This window comes from Bos indicus x Bos taurus, chromosome 9 (genome assembly GCF_003369695.1).
Source record: "Bos indicus x Bos taurus breed Angus x Brahman F1 hybrid chromosome 9, Bos_hybrid_MaternalHap_v2.0, whole genome shotgun sequence".
Taxonomy (NCBI): Eukaryota; Metazoa; Chordata; class Mammalia; order Artiodactyla; family Bovidae; genus Bos; species Bos indicus x Bos taurus.
The window spans coordinates 29,593,034-29,613,531 of NC_040084.1; the positions used below are offsets into that span (position 1 = coordinate 29,593,034).

The 20,498-nt window shown below is 40.5% G+C and overlaps 1 long non-coding RNA gene across 5 annotated transcripts in view; it reads right to left on the reverse strand.

The window, feature by feature from the left end:
- Positions 1-20,498, reverse strand: part of LOC113898177 — a 162,313-nt gene that overhangs the window by 76,557 nt on the left and 65,258 nt on the right. Inside the window, exon 1 of one of the 5 annotated variants that reach the window (XR_003512556.1) lies at positions 14,277-14,735. The exons of 3 other annotated variants lie outside the window; for them this stretch is intronic. This is a non-coding gene — a long non-coding RNA (uncharacterized LOC113898177). Of the gene's footprint in view, positions 1-14,276; positions 14,736-20,498 lie in introns of those variants that run through there. One more of the 5 variants, XR_003512559.1, reaches the window with a different exon arrangement.

Here is a 20,498-nt window from a genome sequence, read left to right on the forward strand (position 1 = left end):
CATTTATCTCACTGACTCATGAATACCTTGATGATTAGAGATTCCATTTGATTGACCTTAGAATTTTCAGTACCTACGACCAACCTCAGAGAAGGCAATGGCAACCCACTCTAGTACTCTTGCCTGGAAAATCCCATGGACAGAGGAGCCTGGTGGGCTGCAGTCTGTGGGGTCGCTAAGAGTCGGATATGACTGAGCGACTTCACTTTCACTTTTCACTTTCATGCATTGGAGAAGGAAATGCCAACCCACTCCAGTGTTCTTGCCTGGAGAATCCCAGGGACGGGGAAGCCTGGTGGGCTGCCGTCTATGGGGTAACACAGAGTTGGACACAACTGAAGCAGCAGCAGCAGCAGCAGCAAGACCAACCTAGACAGCATATTAAAAAGCAGAGACATTACTTTGTCAACAAAGGTCCATGTAGTCAAGGCTATGGTTTTTCCAGTGGTCATGTATAGATGTGAGAGCTGGACTGTGAAGAAAGCTGAGCACCAAAGAATTGATGCTTTTGAGTCGTGGTGTTGGAGAAGACTCTTGAGAGTCCCTTGGACTGCAAGGAGATTCAACCAGACCATCCTAAAGGAGATCAGCCCTGGGTGTCCACTGGAAGGACTGATGCTGAAGCTGAAACTCCAATACTTTGGCCACCTAATGCTAAGAGTTGACTCATTGGAAAAGACTCTGATGCTGGGAGGGATTGGGGGCAGGAAGAGAAGGGGACGACAGTGGATGAGATGGCTGGATGGTATCACTGATTCAAGGGACATGAGTTTGGGTAAACTTTGGGAGTTGGAGATGGACAGGGAGGCCTGGTGTGCTATGATTCATGGGGTCGCAAAGAGTTGGACATGACTGAGTGACCGAACTGAACTGACACTTGAACAACATGAGTTTGAACTGTGTTGGGTCCACTGAAACATGGATTTTTTTTCAATAGTAAATATTAAAATACTCTAATTTCTCTGGCTGGTTGCACCTGAGGATGTGGAACTGCAGTTAAGGAGGAATTGCACACATGGAGCACAAACTGTAAGCTATATGGGGATTTTTTTGACTGAGCTGAGGGTTGGCACCACTGATCTCCTGCCCCTCTGTTATTCACAGGTCAACTGTATATATTTTGGGAAAACTACCCCATGTCCGAGGTCAGGGGCGGCGGCCAGGAGGAGCTACCCCATGCCCCCGAGCCCGAGGCCAGGAGCTGAGGCCGGGAGGACCAACCCCACGCCTAAGGAGCTGTGGCTGCGTGGGCACAGGAAGGCCTAGAGGAGCTATCCCACGTTGAAGGTCAGGAAGGGCAGTGGTGAGGAGATACCTTTCGTCCAAGGTAAGGAGTAGCAGCTGTGCTTTGCTGGAGCAGCCGTGAAGAGATACCCCACGCCCAAGGTAAGAGAAACCCAAGTAAGATGGTAGGTGTTGCAAGAGGGCATCAGAGGGCAGACACACTGAAACCATACTCACAGAAAACTAGTCAATCTAATCACACTAGGACCACAGCCTTGTCTAACTCAATGAAACTAAGCCATGCCCATGGGGCAACCCAGATGGGAGGGTCATGGTGGAGAGATCTGACAGAATGTGGTCCACTGGAGAAGGAAATGGCAAACCACTTCAGTATTCTTGCCTTGAGAACCCCATGAACAGTATGAAAAGGCAAAATGATAGGATACTGAAAGAGGAACTCCCCAGGTCAGTAGGTGCCCAATATGCTACTGGAGATCAGTGGAGAAATAACACCAGAAAGAATGAAGGGATGGAGCCAGCACAAAAAGAATACCCAGCTGTGGATGTGACTGGTGATAGAAGCAAGGTCCGAAGTGGAAAGAGCAATATTGCATAGGTACCTGGAATGTCAGGTCCATGAATCAAGGCAAATTGGAAGTGGTCAAACAAGAGATGGCAAGAGTGAATGTCGACATTCTAGGAATCAGCGAACTGAAATGGACTGGAATGGGTGAATTTAACTCAGATGACCATTATATCTACTACTGTGGGCAGGATCCCTCAGAAGAAACGGAGTAGCCATCATGGTCAACAAAAGAGTCTGAAATGCAGTATTTGGATGCAATCTCAAAAACGACAGAATGATCTCTGTTCGTTTCCAAGGCAAACCATTCAATATCACAGTAATCCAAGTCTATGCCCCAACCAGTAACGTTGAAGAAGCTGAAGTTGAATGGTTCCATGAAGACCTACAAGACCTTTTAGAACTAACACCCAAAAAAGATGTTCTTTTCATTATAGGGGACTGGAATGCAAAAGTAGGAAGTCAAGAAACACCTGGAGTAACAGGCAAATTTGGCCTTGGAATATGGAATGAAGCAGGGCAAAGACTAACAGAGTTTTGCCAAGAAAATGCACTGGTCATAACAAACACTCTCTTCCAACAACACAAGAGAAGACTCTATACATGGACATCACCAGATGGTCAACACCAAAATCAGATTGATTATATTCTCTACAGCCAAAGATGGAGAAGCTCTATACAGTCAGCAAACACAAGATCAGGAGCTGACTGTGGCTCAGACCATGAACTCCTTATTGCCAAATTCAGACTGAAATTGAAGAAAGTAGGGAAAACCACTAGACCATTCAGGTATGACCTAAATCAAATCCCTTATGATTATACAGTGGAAGTGAGAAATAGATTTAAGGGCCTAAATCTGATAGATAGAGTGCCTAATGAACTAGGGAATGAGGTTCGTGACATTGTACAGGAGACAGGGATCAAGACCATTCCCCCCCCCCCCCCAAAAAAAAAAAAAACATTCCCATGGAAAAGAAATGCAAAAAAGCAAAATGGCTGTCTGGGGAGGCCTTACAAATAGCTGTGAAAAGAAGAGAAGTGAAAAGCAAAGGAGAAAAGGAAAGATATAAGCATCTGAATGCAGAGTTCCAAAGAATAGCAAGAGATAAGAAAGCCTTCCTCAGCGATCAATGCAAAGAAATAGAGGAAAACAACAGAATGGGAAAGACTAGAGATCTCTTCAAGAAAATTAGAGATACCAAGGGAACATTTCATGCAAAGATGGACTCAATAAAGGACAGAAATGGTATGGACCTAACAGAAGCAGAAGATATTAAGAAGAGATGGCAAGAATACACAGAAGAACTATACAAAAAAGATCTTCACGACCCAGATAAACGCAATGGTGTGATCACTGACCTAGAGCCAGACATCCTGGAATGTGAAGTCAAGCGGGCCTTAGAAAGCATCACTACGAAAAAAGCTAGTGGAGGTGATGGAATTCCAATTGAGCTATTTCAAACCCTGAAAGATGATGCTGTGAAAGTGCTGCACTCAATATGCCAGCAAATTTGGAAAACTGAGCAGTGGCCACAGGACTGGAAAAGGTCCGTTTTCATTCCAATCCCAAAGAAAGGCAATGCCAAAGAATGCTCAAACTACCACACAATTGCACTCATCTCACACGCTAGTAAAGTAATGCTCAAAATTCTCCAAGCCAGGCTTCAGCAATACGTGAACCGTGAACTTCCTGATGTTCAAGCTGGTTTTAGAAAAGGCAGAGGAACCAGAGATCAAATTGCCAACTTCCCCTGGATCAGGGAAAAAGCAAGAGATTTCCAGAAAAACATCTATTTCTGCTTTATTGACTATGCCAAAGCCTTTGACTGTGTGGATCACAACAAACTGTGGAAAATTCTGAAAGAGATGGGAATACCAGACCACCTGATCTGCCTCTTGAGAAATTTGTTTGCAGGTCAGGAAGCAACAGTTAGAACTGGACATGAAACAACAGACTGGTTCCAAATAGGAAAAGGAGTTTGTCAAGGCTGTATATTGTCACCCTGTTTATTTAATTTATATGCAGACTACATCATGAGAAACGCTAGGCTGGAAGAAACACAAGCTGGAATCAAGATTGCCGGGAGAAATATCAATCACCTCAGATATGCAGATGACACCACCCTTATGGCAGAAAGTGTAGAGGAACTAAAGAGCCTCTTGATGAAAGTGAAAGTGGAGAGTGAAAAAGTTGGCTTAAAGCTCAACATTCAGAAAACCAAGATCATGGCATCTGTCCCATCACTTCATGGGAAATAGATGGGGAAACAGTGGAAACAGTGTCAGACTTTATTTTTTGGGGGCTCCAAAGTCACTGCAGATGGTGATTGCAGCCATGAAATTAAAAGACGCTTACTTCTTAGAAGGAAAGTTATGACCAACCTAGATAGCATATTGAAAAGCAGAGACATTACTTTGCCAACAAAGGTTCGTCTAGTCAAGGCTATGGTTTTTCCTGTGGTCATGTATGGATGTGAGAGTTGGACTGTGAAGAAGGCTGAGCGCCAAAGAATTGATGCTTTTGAACTGTGGTTCTGGAGAAGACTCTTGAGAGTCCCTTGGACTGCAAGGAGATCCAGCCAGTCCATTCTGAAGGAGATCAGCCCTGGGATTTCTTTGGAAGGAATGATGCTAAAGTTGAAGCTCCAGTACTTTGGCCACCTCATGCGAAGAGTTGACTCATTGGAAAAGACTCTGACGCTGGGATGGATTGGGGGCAGGAGGAGAAGGGGACGACAGAGGATGAAATGGCTGGATGGCATCACTGACTCGATGGACGTGGGTCTGGGTGAACTCCTGGAGTTGGTGATGGACAGGGAGGCCTGGCGTGCTGCGATTCATGGGGTCGCAGAGTCAGATACGACTGAGCGACTGAACTGAACTGACCTGACCCTTTGTAAGGTTAACTGTGCCCATTGTTACACTGGGGTAAGTGTGTTTTCATTTTTGCTGTATGTTACACACTCTTTCTGGAAAATATACCCTGTTGGGTTTGATGGGAAAGCTATAAGTCCCCATCCTTTTCTGGAGATCACTGTAACTTAAATGCTAATGCAACACTCTTGGTCAAACTTTGAGTTTGACCCAGTCTGTCTCATAGGCAACAGACAAGACATGATAAAATTTCCAGGGCTTTAACAAATCCACAAAATAGATTTTAGTATTGCCCAGTTATCCTCTGCACTACAGAGGCAGAAGCCCTGTGCAGAGACACAAAGTCTAAGACCACCCATCACTTAGCAATGCCACTTCTAGAATACAGGTTCCCAGATTCCCAGGTGGTCTCAGGATCACAGCACCAAACAAAAATGTTCAACTATAGATGCTACGTTTTCTCCATCCTCTCATCAGACTATTATCATTTTATTATTAAACATTTTTCTCTTTCTGCTTCAGGAAAAAAAATATATATAACATAGTATACACTAAAATAAAGCAAAAACTTCCAGTGTTATAAGAAATATGAGCATGGTAAGAAATTTAAAAATTCAACGTTACAACAAATAATGGATTTTATTATATTGACTTTTGTCTAATTTTTTTCTAGGCATAAATAATTGGAAAATACATACATGCTTTGAAGTGGATTGTTTTAGGGGATATACTAAAGCTTTGGAGTACTTGAGTTTGCTTTGAGCAATAACACTACTCACCACCGTAGCTTTGATTTCATGCCAGGAAGCTATGTCATTTTATTTTAAACAGCCACCAGTGTTCATCTTCCAACTTGTCTGGCATTGACCCTGATGTTGCCATAAGTCTGTCATCCCCTAATGACTATCCCAGGCTGCACACATTCCACACAGGGACCCTATGTGGAAGGTAAAACGTGCCACATGACACTGTGACATTGTTCGGAGAAGGATGTTCATTCTTTACGAATATTCCCACGGAGAATCTGACCTGTGTTCATCACAAACAGGAACTTTTTTTTCAAACCGGAAGGTAGAGTGAGAGAGGAAACAATGTTGATTTCTGGGAGAAGAGGTTTTCGAAGTCCCCTTTGCTGGCTCTCGGAACAATTATGGGAAGCCCCACAGAGCATGTCCTTTTTTTACTCAAAATAATGGAAAGCACTTCTACTCCTCTGCGGAAACAGCAGTTCAAAGACAGGACACAGAGTCCCTAAGTTCTGGCAGCCTTTAAACAGTATTTTTTTCCCCTTCCCTGGTAAACTGGTAAAGGACTCACCATTTAGGTACATTGATATATATGGGTCTCATTTATAGCCCGCCATGCTATTTGCCTTTGGGAATGAACAGACTGGCCTATACAGTCCCACTCATGTACTCGGTGAATATTCAGTAATCACTTCCTCTACACTGAGCTAGGCAGTGAGGAAACAAAAGTGAGTAAGACACTCTGTGCCCTCAAGAAATATATAATCTAGGCAGACATGTGAATTGAAAAGCATACCGTTCTGGAGAGCAGTTAGGTAATCTGTAATCAAATTGTCACTAGTGAGCAATTTTTCTCCTGTTACCTCTTCTAGAGAAAAAGGTTCATCTAACCTCTTAATAATTTAGCAATGAATTAGAGGCAACATGTGCTTCCCTCTTGGCTCAGTGGTAAAGAATCCACCTGCAATGCAGGAGACGCAGGAGATGCAGGTTCAATCTCTGGGTAGGGAAGATCCCCTGGATGAGGGCATGGCAACCCACTCCTGCATTCTTGCCTTGAGAATCTTCTGGACAGAGGAGGCTAGCGGGCTACAGCCCATAGGGTTGCAAAGAGACACGATTGATGGTGACTGAGCATGCGCACATTGAGGCAATATAGGTTCCATGGAAACTTCCATGAAAGTACTATGGAATGTTTTGCCACAGTTAGAAGCAAGGAACTAGTTTGAATAAAATAACACAAATGCACCTTAAAAACACACAATGCTGAGTAATTTAAAAAGAAGAAACTAAAAAATACATAACAACAACATACATGTACATTAAGATACAAACACACAAAGCAACAATGCCCATTTACCATACAAATGAAATGGGTATATGGAAACACATATAAATGATCGCCTTTAGTGGGGAAAGGCATGGGTTTGGAGACTGTTAAAAGAAATTAGATAAGTGTATAAGTAAGATAAGACCAGCTTCTGTAGTTTATTGATGATTCAGTTCAGTTCAGTCCCTCAGTCACATCCGACTCTTTGCGACCCCATGAATTGCAGCACGCCAGGCCTCCCTGTCCATCACCAACTCCCGGAGTTCACTCAGACTCACGTCCATCGAGTCAGTGATGCCATCCAGCCATCTCATCCTCTGTCTTCCCCTTCTCCTCCTGCCCCAATCCCTCCCAGCATCAGAGTCTTTTTTAATGAGTCAACTCTGCATGAGGTGGCCACAGTACTGGAGTTTCAGCTTTAGCATCTTTCCTTCCAAACACCCAGGGCTGATCTCCTTTAGAATGGACTGGTTGGATCTCCTTGCAGTCCAAGGGACTCTCAAGAGTCTTCTCCAACACCACAGTTCAAAAGCATCAATTCTACGGCGCTCAGCTTTCTTCACAGTCCAACTCTCAAACCCATACATGACCACAGGAAAAACCATAGCCTTGACTAGACAGACCTTTGCTGGTAAAGTAGTCTCTGCTTTTGAATATGCTATCTAGGTTGGTCATAAGTTTTCTTCCAAGGAGTAAGTGTCTTTTGATTTCATGGCTTCAGTCACCATCTGCAGTGATTTTGGAGCCCCAAAAAATAAAGTCTGACAGCATTTCCACTGTTTCCCCATCTATTTCCCATGAAGTGTTGGGACCAGATGATCTTGATTTTCTGAATGTTGAGCTTTAAGCCAAATTTTTCACTCTCCACTTTCACTTTCATCAAGAGGCTTTTGAGTTCCTCTTCACTTTCTGCCATAAGGGTGGTGTCATCTGCATATCTGAGGTGATTGATCTTTCTCCCGGCAAACTTGATTCCAGCTTGTGCTTCTTCCAGCCCAGTGCTTCTCATGATGTACTCTGCATAGAAGTTAAATAAGCAGGGTGACAATATACAGACTTGACGTACTCCTTTTCCTATTTGGAACCAATCTGTTGTTCCATGTCCAGTTCTAACTGTTGCTTCCTGACCTGCATGTAAGTTTCTCAAGTGGCAGGTCAGGTGGTCTGGTATTCCCATCTCTTTCAGAATTTTCCACAGTTTATTGTGATCCATAGAGTCAAAGGCTTTGGCATAGTCAATAAAGCAGAAATAGATGTTTTTCTGGAACTGTCTTGCTTTTTCGATGATCCAGCAGATGTTGGCAATTTGATCTCTAGTTCCTCTGCCTTTTCTAAAACCAGCTTGAACATCTGGAAGTTCACGGTTCACGTATTGCTGAAGCCTGGCTTGGAGAATTTTGAGCATTACTTTACTAGTGTGTGAGATGAGTGCAATTGTGTGGTAGTTTGGTGACAATAAATTGAGGGGTGTGAATAGCTCAATCCTCTACCACACTTCTAAAATGGAGACGAAAAGAAAAAAGCTAATTACACAGTACAAATCAGTAAGAGTGCCTGGACTGCAAAGTTATTACAAAGAGAATTAATAAAATCAGCTTTGGACCTGGACTGGCATCTCGTTTCATACATGATATTTTACATGTTTCAATGCCATTCTCCCAAATCTTCCCAGTCCAGGTTCAATGCATGATACTGGATGCTTGGGGCTAGTGCACTGGGACGACCCAGAGGGATGGTATGGGGAGGGAGGAGGGAGGAGGGTTCAGGATGGGGAGCACATGTATACCTGTGATGGATTCATTTTGATATTTGGCAAAACTAATACAATTATGTAAAAGTTAAAAATAAAATAAAATTTAAAAAAAAATCAGCTTTGGAGATGTAAGAAAATGTTTGAAAGGAGATGACATCTAAGCTGAGCTTCAGACACCTAACCTTGCAGCTATAGCCTTTTCCTTCATCACCTGTTGGCTCATCTTTGCCCTGGAATCTGAATTTAACTTCACAGGTGAAGAAGCCTATTTCCCCAGTAATACCGAAGATATTTCATCTTATTCATTCCAAAGTGATTGAGGAGTTCAAAGATTAGCTGCCCTTAGGTTCGCCCCTGGATCTACATTTCTGAGGTAGAATACCCCATGTCTAGAGCCCATTCTCCTTGCCTTGTAGTGGTCTCCACCCAAGGGCTCTGACACACAAATCCACACAGTCTTCCTGTTCCAATTTCATGCCCGAGGCTCTATACTGTTTTGTTTGCTTTTGTGTTTTTCTTATTATCAGACACAACCTCGCAAGAATCCCTTCGTAGGTCCCTGGTTTACTCTTCCACGATCTAGCCAGGTGAGACCCATCCTTTGATTCCTCTTTCTCAGATGCTAGCTAGTGCTACGGAGTTCTGCCCAGAGTCCTTAGGAACCGGACTCCTGCCACGTGGTAGCTGCACTACTAGGCCCACTGTTTGAGGCTCACCATCTATCATGGACAGGTCCACCTATTCTTCCTTGCTAGACTTCCCCTTTTGTCTTTCAACATTGTGCAATCCTGTCTTTCAACACTGATCAGTGTATACCTTTTCTCCTTTTACTTTAGTATCCTAAAGTTTAGGGCAACTGCTCTGCCTGTCTGTCTGCCCTTTCCCCTATACTGTGATGCTGGGAATACCCTTGGGTGTATCTGACCCAGGCTGGTAGGAGAGTCATAATGTAAATATTATGCAATGGGCCTTGAAGCCAGGCCTCTAAGGTGTGAATTCAGATGTTCAGCTAATTCGCTGTGCAAGCATAAACAGACTATTTAATCTCAGTGTATCTGGATAGGGAGAGGAATGCTGTATCTCAAGATTGTATCCACTGAAAGAATTTATACTTGCAAAGTCCTTATAACAATGTCTGATATAAAGCAACTACTCTGGTCATGTTATCCATGGTGCTATTATCTCCAGCTTTTGTCCTCCCTGAGATGCTTGTCTCATTCCTAACAGCTTCAGTACTGTCTCTGGGAATCATCAGGGAGAAAAAAAAAGTAGATGATTTGTTTTTAACCTAAAAGAATTGTTTTGGGGAGAACGAAATGCAGTATAGTGGGAACAGACCAGAATCTGATTTCAGATGACGTAGGTCAAAGTAACAGCTGTCTCTTTCTCACTGTGTGATTCTGAGGAAGTTTATCTCTTTTGGCCCGTTTCCCTGTTTATGGAATGGAAATAATAATAACCTCTACTTCCCAGGATAGTTATGAGGATTCAGCAAGGTAAGGCCTGCGAAAGCTCTTTTGGAAATGGTGTTATGCTAATATTTGTTGCTTTTGTCATTGTTACCTATCGTTTGTTTCATGCCACTAGGAACTACGTCTTAATGCTTCCTGTAGAGTCGATGAGTGATAACTCAAGTCCATAAAAGATGTTTAATTCTCCTATTTTGAATTAACTGGCTCAATTCATTGTGACCCTAGAGGGGGGAAAAAAATCTGTGTGTGAAGCTAAGGCCTTTACTAATATATTATCTTTTAAATGTGAAAAACAAGTACCCGGTGCACACATACACACAACTTTAATCTTCCCCGCTGTTTCTCACTTACACTGTACTCCTTATCAGTTAGGAGAATCAAGAAAACAGCACCTCAGAAAAAAGCAAGACTTTCCTAGCATATGCATTGGCTATGTCATTTAATGACTACAACAGTCCTAGGAAGAAGATACAGTTTTATACCTTTGTGCAGATGAGACCAGGGAAGGTGGGAATGTTCATCAATATACCGTCTAGCTTATTGCTGTGGAAGGGAGGGCCAGAAGCCAGGTGGCTAGAGTTGTATCCCACATCAAGAGAAAACAAAGAGCTCTTTTTCCACATAAATCAAGAAGAATTTATATTTATCAGCCCCAGCCCTTTGCAAAGCAATGGACAGAATATAGTAAGAAGATATGTGTGTATTATTTTGGGAGGAGATGCAGATGTAGAGGAGGTGACATTTTATAGAAATAACTGATCAGATGTAGTTTTATAGTCCTCCTTCACTAGAATACATAGCAATACATTTAAGCATTTCCCGATGCTCACTAAAATATATTCCCCTTAAAATCCTTGCCTGGAACTTTCATCCTCCTTGAGCCATTTTATCTGATAAACTTATAAAAACTAACCAACATGGGCTTATACCAGTTGCTCTTTAACATGAACCATTCATGACTGTGAGTCATGGGCACCGGGCTATTAATATGTTCAACACTCTTTTAGTGTGATTCCATGTACATCTTTGGATGCTCCTTTTGGGTCTAATGAGAAGGAGGCTTTCGACCAGGAAGACTGTTTACAACAGTCAAATAAAGCAATCTGGATAAAATGAGGCTGGATAGGAACTCTAAATAATAAATGGTTAACTCAAGAATGGCCATGGTAGCTAAAGGGAAAGAGAATAGTTATCATTATGGCTCCTTTCATTTCTTAATATAGGACTTCCCTACAGTTCAGATGGTAAAGAATCTACCTGCAAGGCAGGAGACCTGGGTTCAATCCCTGGGTCAGGAAGATTCCCTGGAGAAGGAAATGGCAATTCACTGCAGTATTCTTGCCTGAATAATCCCATGGACAGAGGAGTCTGGCAGGCTACAGTCTACGGGGTCACAAAGAGTCAGACACAACTAAGTGACTAACACAACATTTCTTAGTACAACTCACTGAAGCTACACACCTTTAACTTTCCTCCTATTATTGACTCCTCAAAGTCTATGTGGGTTGCTTTCTGGAAGAAAAATTAATTGCATAATTATTTATAGATTGGTTATTTTTTAGAATCAAAATGTTACTAATTTTATATCTTTCTGAAGGCAATGGCACCCCACTCTGGTGCTTTTGCCTGGAGAATCCCATGGGCGGAGGGGCCTGGTGGGCTGCAGTCCATGGGGTCGCTAGAGTCCGACGCGACTGAGCGACTTCACTTTCACTTTTCACTTTCATGCATTGGAGAAGGAGATGGCAACCCACTCCAGTGTTCTTGCCTGGAGAATCCCAGGGAAGGGGAAGCCTGGTCGGCTGCCATCTATGGGGTTGCACAGAGTCGGACATGACTGAAGCGACTTAGCATAGCATAGCATAGCATAATGTGTTTATGCACATGGTAAACTTTAAATTTCCAGCCACTAAATAATGCCCTGGATGGCATTACTGACTCAATGGACATGAGTCTAAGTAAACTCCAGGAATTGGTGATGGACAGGGAGGCCTGGCGTGCTGCAGTCCATGGGGTTGTAAAGAGTCAGACAGGACTGAGCAACTGAACTGAACTGAAATAATGCCTTTACATTTTGTGCCTGCTCTGATTTTTCTTATACAAAGAAAACAAAAATTATACATACAGATAAATATTCATTTGTCTGAGTCTATGAATATTGAGTCAAAGATTCAGTGAATAACCCACACTCATTTTACCTATTTACTGAATATTCACCCAACACATTCCTATTCAAAGTTTTGTCTAACCATTACATTATTTTTTCTTTCACACAGAGTTTTCAAGCAACTAAAGTATTAAAGGCTAAATTGCGTTTTACTTGAAAATTGGGAACACTGGCAAATGATTATTTCTTGCATTCTTAACAAATAAAATGCAACAAGGACTCTATAGTCAGATTGAACAAAGTCAGGCTATGCCACTTACTGGCTTTGTGATTTTGGTTAAGCTTCTTAAACAGTCTGGGCCTCAGATCCCATAGTTACAAACTAGGAATAATAATAGTATCTACCTTATAAGAATATTATGTAGAATGAATATCAACATTTATAAGTCATTTAGAACAACTCTTACACAAAACTAATAATTAACAAATAATTTGTTGTGTGTGTGTGTGTGTATATATATATATATATATATATATGGTGTGCTCATATATATGTGTCTATATATTACGTATGTAAATAAAGAGACTATGACATCAAATTTATTGATGTCTCACTAAAGTTCAAGTCACTTGCCTCCCCTTCATGCATCAACATGTAACTAGATGAAATCAGTCACCATTGTTTGAACAGGTATTAATGTCTTCATAATTTTTACTCATGTATGCTCTGCTTCCAACGCTTTTGCTTTTTTACACTCAATTTGTAAGAATGTTGGGTGAACTTTAAAATTCACTTTATTTTTTTTTTGAACAGTACAAGGAATTTATTATAAAAGAAAAAGTCCAAAGGTATAGCAGTAAGTAACTGATTCTCTAAGCACTTCCTCTAAATCTCTTCTGAACTTCCATATCACTTTGCATTTGTATTTCATTTAATAAGGTGTACTATAATTGATTGCTTCATCTATTTGTCTTCCCTAACCCATGTAAATTCAAAGAACCAGGCATGTCATAGACATCCTGTGAGCCCTGAGTCCATACTGACCTGAGACATAGCAGAAATGTAATCAACATGTGTGTAAATGTATGTGTGTCTTTGCGTGTTTTAGTAAACAAAGGGCCAATTTCAATGCCGAAGCTGTTTGCATCTTTTTAGATGAGTCTCTTAGTTTCTCTTAATTCTTTAAAATGAGGTACATAATAGGCCCTTTCTGACTCTAAAATTTTATGATGTATAAAAGCAAAATAGAAAATAATTGCAAGCATACTAAGAAGAAAAATACTCCATCAAGTTAATAAGTACCTATGCATTCATTTATAAATAAGCCAATATTAACATATTTCAATAATGACCTAATGAGGCCAATACTAAATGGAAATTTCTTCATTATACTTTTAAAAATTTGAAACCCTTCTATGAACCTATTAAATAAATGTGATAAAAGGAAAGAGATGAGGAAGGAAAATGGAGGGTATTTGGGGTAGTAGAGACACTGAAAACACAGAGATCAAATAGATGTGCTATTTTAAATACTCATCTGTAGGATGATTAGAGTTTTATTAGGGTGAAAGCTGCATTTGAAAGGGGAGGTCTGGGGACAGTGGGCTTCTACATTCTACAGCATGCTTTCCTTAATTAAAGGAGTTATCCTGGAAAGTGATCCTTAAAACCTATGATTGACAAGCATCTTCTTTCCAAAGAGGCTACAAATATAAAACAAAAGGTACTTTTTTGTTTGACTTGAACTGAAAGATAGAAAATAAATTATAAGAAGCTATAAATGTCTCCAGATAAGACTCAGTGAAGTTTCCATTAAATTTTCCAATTAAGATAGGGTTCATAACGAAAAAAAAAAAAAAAGATTTTGCCAAACCACAGTGAAATTTTAGATGTAAAAATTTTTAAAAATCTTATTTTATAATCAGATCCAAAATATTATAAATGATGATTCAATTTGATTCACTATTGTTAGTTATTACTGTGACCTTCAAGCCAAAGATAACCTAGTCCAGAGAAACAAAACAGAGTTCAAGGGTGTTTGTTTGTATTCTCCTCTTTTCAAAGCAGTATGCTAATTGCATTCAAGAATACTAAAAAAGTGAAGACAAATTCATGGACCCCCAAGGAAGACAAAGATAATACACAGACAACAAGTAGACACCGTAAGTAAAGCCAAAATAACATACCTACAGATACACCGCCAAGGAACACAAAGCCGGGAGCGGATCTCAAAGGAAGGAAGTTAGTCTGGGAAGGCACCTAGGAGAACTGCAGCCTTTAGCAAGGTCTCAGAGGAAGCAGAACCAGGGTCATGCAGCTGAGGAATGAGGGCCTTCCGGGCAGAGCGGGGACCTTAACAAAACACATCCAGAGGTACCACTAGACCAGATGTGCAAGTTGTGAATAGCTTGTTGAAAGTGAAGAGATTGTGAGATGTGACTTGGAAGACAGGTATGGCAAGGATTTATTTGGAAGATCCTTGGGTAATATTAGCATTTAATCAAAGTAGTGAAGGAAAGCCAGGGTTTATACAATACACTTTTCATCATGGAAAATGTATTCTAAGTTCTTTAGTGACTATTTTTTATTGTAGATTTCAAGTCCTCAACTTATCCTTCAAAGTTCTCCTGAAAAATCTAACTCCTATCCTAGCATTCAGGGCTCTTTGCACTGTGATCCCACCTTACTGTTCTAGTCCGGTGCCCTGTTTTTCTCCCATGTAAACCTCCCACATGGCCACAATGAAACAGAGTATAGCTGAGGACATTTTTTAAATATTCTTTTGTACAAGAGTAAGCTTTACAGCACTTCTGCCATTGCTTCCTATTTTCAATTCTGCTTGAAATGCCTTCCTCACTCCTATCCTTCTGGGTCCTCTTCATCCTTCACAGTCTGGCAGCATTCTACGTCTGCCGTAAAGCCTTCTCAGCCTTTCCATTCCACTGTGATTTCTTCCCTATACACTTTTGTTTTGTGCCTATTGGTTAAAATATCTACTTAGCACTGAAATTTGACTTATTACATGTATACACTTTATATGTATTGTTGTATGTGCTGTGCTGTGTGCTTAGTTGCTCAGTCGTGTTCAAATCTTTGTGACCCTATGAACTGTAACCTGCCAGGCTCCTCTGTCCATGGGGGTTCTTCAGGCAAGAATACTAGAGTAGGTTGCCATGCCCTCCTCCAAGGGATCTTCCCAACCCAGGGATCAAACCCAGGTCTCCCACATTGTAGGTATATTCTTTACTGTCCGAGCCACCAAGGAAGCCCAAGAATACTGGAGTGGATAGCCTATCCCTTCTCCAGGGGAACTTCCCAACACAGGAATCAAATTGGGGTCCTTTGCATTGCAGGTGGATTCCTTACCAGCTGAGCTACCAGGGAATCCTATGTAGTTGTATATATACTTATAAATGGAGCAACTGGAGGGCAGAGATTTCATGTATATTTCATTTCTCATAATGCCATGTACATTTTAGGCATTCAATGAAAATACATGGACTTTTTAGGCCATATGAAAACAGGATTATTTTTGTCTTTTTGTGTTTTAGCTCAGCACCTTGTTCAGCTCCTAATATATTGTATATTTTTCTTCTCCATAAATAGATTGAATGTACAAATGATAATACAGTGAAGTGGAAGAAGCATATGCTCTGTAATCAGACAGATCTGGGTTCAAATTTGGCCCTCTACTACAAGCCTTGTGACAACCGAGGGCAATTTCTCAACCTTCCTAAGCTGTATTTTCCTCTATTGCCACTGAGGGTAATAAATCTAACTTGAAACATAGAAGATATTGCAGATAATACTAAGCATTCAATAAATGCTATCTATTACTAAAGTTTTCCACCTGAATTTTCCCCATAAATCATTGAATTCTTATACTTTATGATGTAGAAATCATTACATTATATACCTGATACAATATAAATATAATATGACATGTAACATCATGTCTAACATTGTTGTTCAGTTGTAAAGTCGTGCCTGACTCTTTGTGACCCCATAGACTGCAGCATGCCAGGCTGTAGGTTCCCCTGTCTTTCACTATCTCCTGGAGTTTGCTCAAATTCATATGTCTTTTGAGTTGGTGATGCTATCTATCCATCTCATCCTCTGCCGTCTTCTCTTTTGGCCTTCAATCATTCCCAGCATCAGGGTCTTTTCCAATGAGTCGGCTATTTGCATGAGAGGGCTAAAGTATTGGAGCTTCAGCATCAGTCCTTCCAGTGAATATTCAGGGTTGGTTTCCTTAAGCATTGACTGGCTTCATCTCCTTAATGTTTAAGGCAGTGTCAAAAGTCTTCTCCAGCAACACCATTAGAAGGTATCAATATGTTGGCACTTAACCTTCTTATTGTCCAATTCTCACATTTGTATATGACTACTGGAAAAACTATAAATTTGACTATATGGACCTTTGTCAACAAAATGATGTCTACTTTTTAATATGTTATCTAGGTTAGTCATAACTTTTCTTCCAAAGAACAAACATCTTTTAATTTCATGTTTTCAGTCACCATCTGCATAGATTTTGGAGGCCAAGAAAAGAAAATTTGTCACTGCTTCCACTTTTTCCCCTTCTATTTGCCATGAAGTGAGGAGACCAGACACCAGGATCTTAGATTTTTTAATATTGAGTTTTAAGCCAGCTTCTTCTCTCTCATCTTTCACCCTCATCAAGAAGCTCTTTAGTTCCTCTTCAGTGTCTGTCATTAGAGTGGTATCATTTGTGTATCTGAGGTTATTGATATTTCTCCTGGCGATCTTAATTCCATACAGCCCACCATTTCACATAATGTACCCTGCATAAAGGGCTTTCCCAGTGGCTCAGCAGTAAAGAATTAGCCTGCAATGCAAGAGCCACACATTTATTCCCTGAGTTGTGAATATTCCTTGGACAAGGGCATGGCAACCACTCCAATATTCTGCCCAGGGAATCTCCTGGACAGAGGAGCCTGGTAGGTTGCAGTTCATGGGATCGAGAAGAGTCAGACACGACTGAAGCAACCTAGCGCACATACACACTCTACATGAAAGTTAAATAAGCAAGGTAACAGTATAAATTTTGTCACACTCCTTTCCCAATTTGGAACCATTCTGTTGTTCCATTTCTAACTGTTGCTTCTTGACCCACATACAAGTTTCTCAAGAGGCAGGTAAGGTGGTCTGGTATTCCCTTTCTTTAAGAATTTTCCACAGTTTGTTGTGATCTACATAGTCAAAGGCTTTAAGCACAGTCAAGGAAGCAGAAGTAGATGTTCTTCTGAAATTCTCTTGCTTTCTCTATGATTCAGTGTTGGTAATTTGATCTCTGGTTCCTCTGCCTTTTCTAAACTCAGCTTGTACATCTGGAAGTTCTTTGTTCACATATTGCTGAAGCCTAGCTTGAAAGATTTTGAGTATAACCTTACTAGCATGTGAAATAAGCACAATTTTAAGGTAGTTTGAACATTCTTTAGCATTGCCCTTCTTTGAGATTGGAGTAAAACTGACCTTTTCCAGTTCTGTGGCCACTGCTAAGTCTTCCATATTTGCTAGCATATTGAGTGCAACACTATAACAGCATCATCTTTTAGGATTGGAAATAGCTCAATCACCTCCACTAGCTTTGTTTGCAGTAATGCTTCCTAAGGTCCACTTGACTTCCCACTCCAGGATTTCTAGCTCTAGGTGAGTGACCATGCTATGGTGGTTATCATTAAGACCTTTTGTGAATAGTTCTGTGGATTTTTGCCACTTTTGCTTCTGCTAAGTCCTCACTTTTTCTGGCTTTTATCATGCCTATCCTTGCATGAAATGTTCCCTTGATATTTCCATTTTTCTTGAAGAGATCTCTATTCTTTCCAATTTAGTTGTTTTCCTCTACTTTTTGCATTATTCATTTAAGAAGGCCTTCTTATCCCTCCTTTGTATTCTCTGGAACTCTGCATTCAGTTGGGTATACCTTTCGCTTTCTCCCTTGCCTTTTGCTTCTCTTTTTTTCCTTAGCTATTTATAAAGCCTCCTAAGGAAACCACTTTGCTTGCACTTCTTTCTCTTTGGGATGGTTTTGGTCACTGCCTCCTGCACAGTGTTATGAACCATCATTCTTCAGGCACTCTTTCTACCAGATCTAATCACTTGAATGTATTTGTCACCTCCACTGTATAATCATAAGGGATTTGATTTAGGTCATTCTGAATTTCCTAGTGGTTTTCCCTACTTCAATTTAAATCTGAATTTTGCAATAAGGATCTCATGATCCAAGCCACTGTCAGCTCCCAGTCTTGTTTGGCTGACTGTGTAGAGCTTCTCCATCTTTGTCTTCAAAGAATATAATCAATCTGATTTCAGTATTGGCCATCTGGTGATGTCCATGTGTAGAATTTTTCTTGAGTTGTTGGAAAAGGGTGTTTGCTGTGACCAGTGTGTTCTCTTGGAAAACTCTGTTAGCCTTTGCCCTGCTTCATTTTGTACTCCAAGGCCAAACTTGCCTGTTACTCCAGGTATCTCTTGACTTCCTACTTTTGCATTCCAATCCCCTATGATGAAAAGAACATCTCTTTTTTTGGTGTTAATTCTAGAAGGTCTTGTGGGCCTTCATAGAACTGGTCAACTTCAGCTTCTTTGGCATTAGTAGTTAGGGCACAGACTTGGATTACTGTGACATTGAATGGTTTGCCTTGGAAATGAACAGAGATCATTCTGTTGCTTTTGAGATTGCACCCAAGTACTGCATTTCAGATTCTTTTGTTGACTTTGAGGGCTACTCCACTTCTTCTAAGGGATTCTTGCCCACAGTAGTAGATATAATGGTCATCTGAATTACATTTTCCTATTCCTGTCATTTAGTGCACTGATTGTTAAAATGTCAGTGCTCATTCTTGCCATCTCCTGTTTGACCAATCCAGTTTACCTTGATTCATGGACCTAACATTCCAGGTACCTATGCAATATTTTTCTTTACTGCATCAGACTTTACTTTCACCACCAGACACATCCACAAGAGCATTGTTTCTGCTTGCACCCAGCCAGTTCATTCTTTCTGGAGCTATTAGTAATTGCCCTCCACTCTTCCCTAGGAGCATTGGACACCTTCTGACCTGGGAGGCTCATCTTCCAGTGTCATATCTTTGTGCCTTTTCATACTGCTCATGGGGTTCTCATAGCAAAAATACTGGAGTGATTTTTCATTCCCTCCTCCAATGGACCACGTTTTGTCAGAACTCTTCATTATGACCTGTCTGTCTTGGGTGGCCCTGCACAGCATGGCTGATAGCTTCATTGATTTACACAAGTTCCTTCACCGTGACAAGTCTGCAATCCATAATGGGGATGTCTATTGTACATGATAAAATAATAGTCTTTATATCCAAATTAAATTTTACCATTTTCAAAGAGATTTTTATTGCATTATTTAACTTTCTTGAACATTTCATCTGCCAACACAAAAATCTTTAGAGGTTCTCTGCAACCTAAAAGTATTTCACATGACATTCAAAACTTTTAAAAATAAATCCCCAACTGACACTTGAGATTTAGTTTGGATGCTATCCACCTTAGAACAAAAGTAATATCATCTCTCTCTTTTCTGAGCTTCATAAGTACATTGTGTTCACACAGTCATATGGTGCCATCACATATTACATTATATTGGTTGTATATTTTCCTCTGCTGCTAAATTGCAATTTCCTAGAGGAATTTTTTATGCATAGTTGAATCATTTATAGTAGTTAGCAAAATTATATATTTGTACCAGTGATCAGTATATATCTAACCCATACTTTTTCTTCACATTTTTATTATCAAATTTAAAATATTTATATTAGAATCCATGACCTAAAATTTTGTAAAAATATCTCTGTTTGGTTTATGTGTATCACATGATCAAGATAAAAAGCTTGGGAACCAAACTCCCTAGGTTCAAAATGTTAGCTCTACAACTTATTGGCTTTGCGACCCTGGGCAATATGATTAAAATCTTTTTTATATCTCTCTCATATTTAATAAGGGGAGGATAATTAGTAGGTACTTCATAGGCTGTGAAGTGGATTACTTGAGTGAAGTTATGTGAAGCTCTTCAAACGGGGGCTGGCACAGGAAAGAACTCAGTAAATGTGAGTTATAATTCGTCTTCCAATTTCTATACATAAATATGACACCTCCTACAAAGCTGCCTAGGGGAAACCACTGCCTGGTGTTTTTATTGGGATGACAGAGTTCATGTTCAGGGGACAGATAAATGTTCTCTATCATGCATAAACCTACAGAATCCTTCATTCATAACATAGATTTGCATCTCAAGCTCTTATTTTTGAGTCAAAGCCTGGGGACTTGTGTTATTACATGAATGGTACTTGATAGTAAAAGAATAGACATAAAAGATTAGCCAGCTCCTGATCACTTTACAGCCAACAATTTTGAAA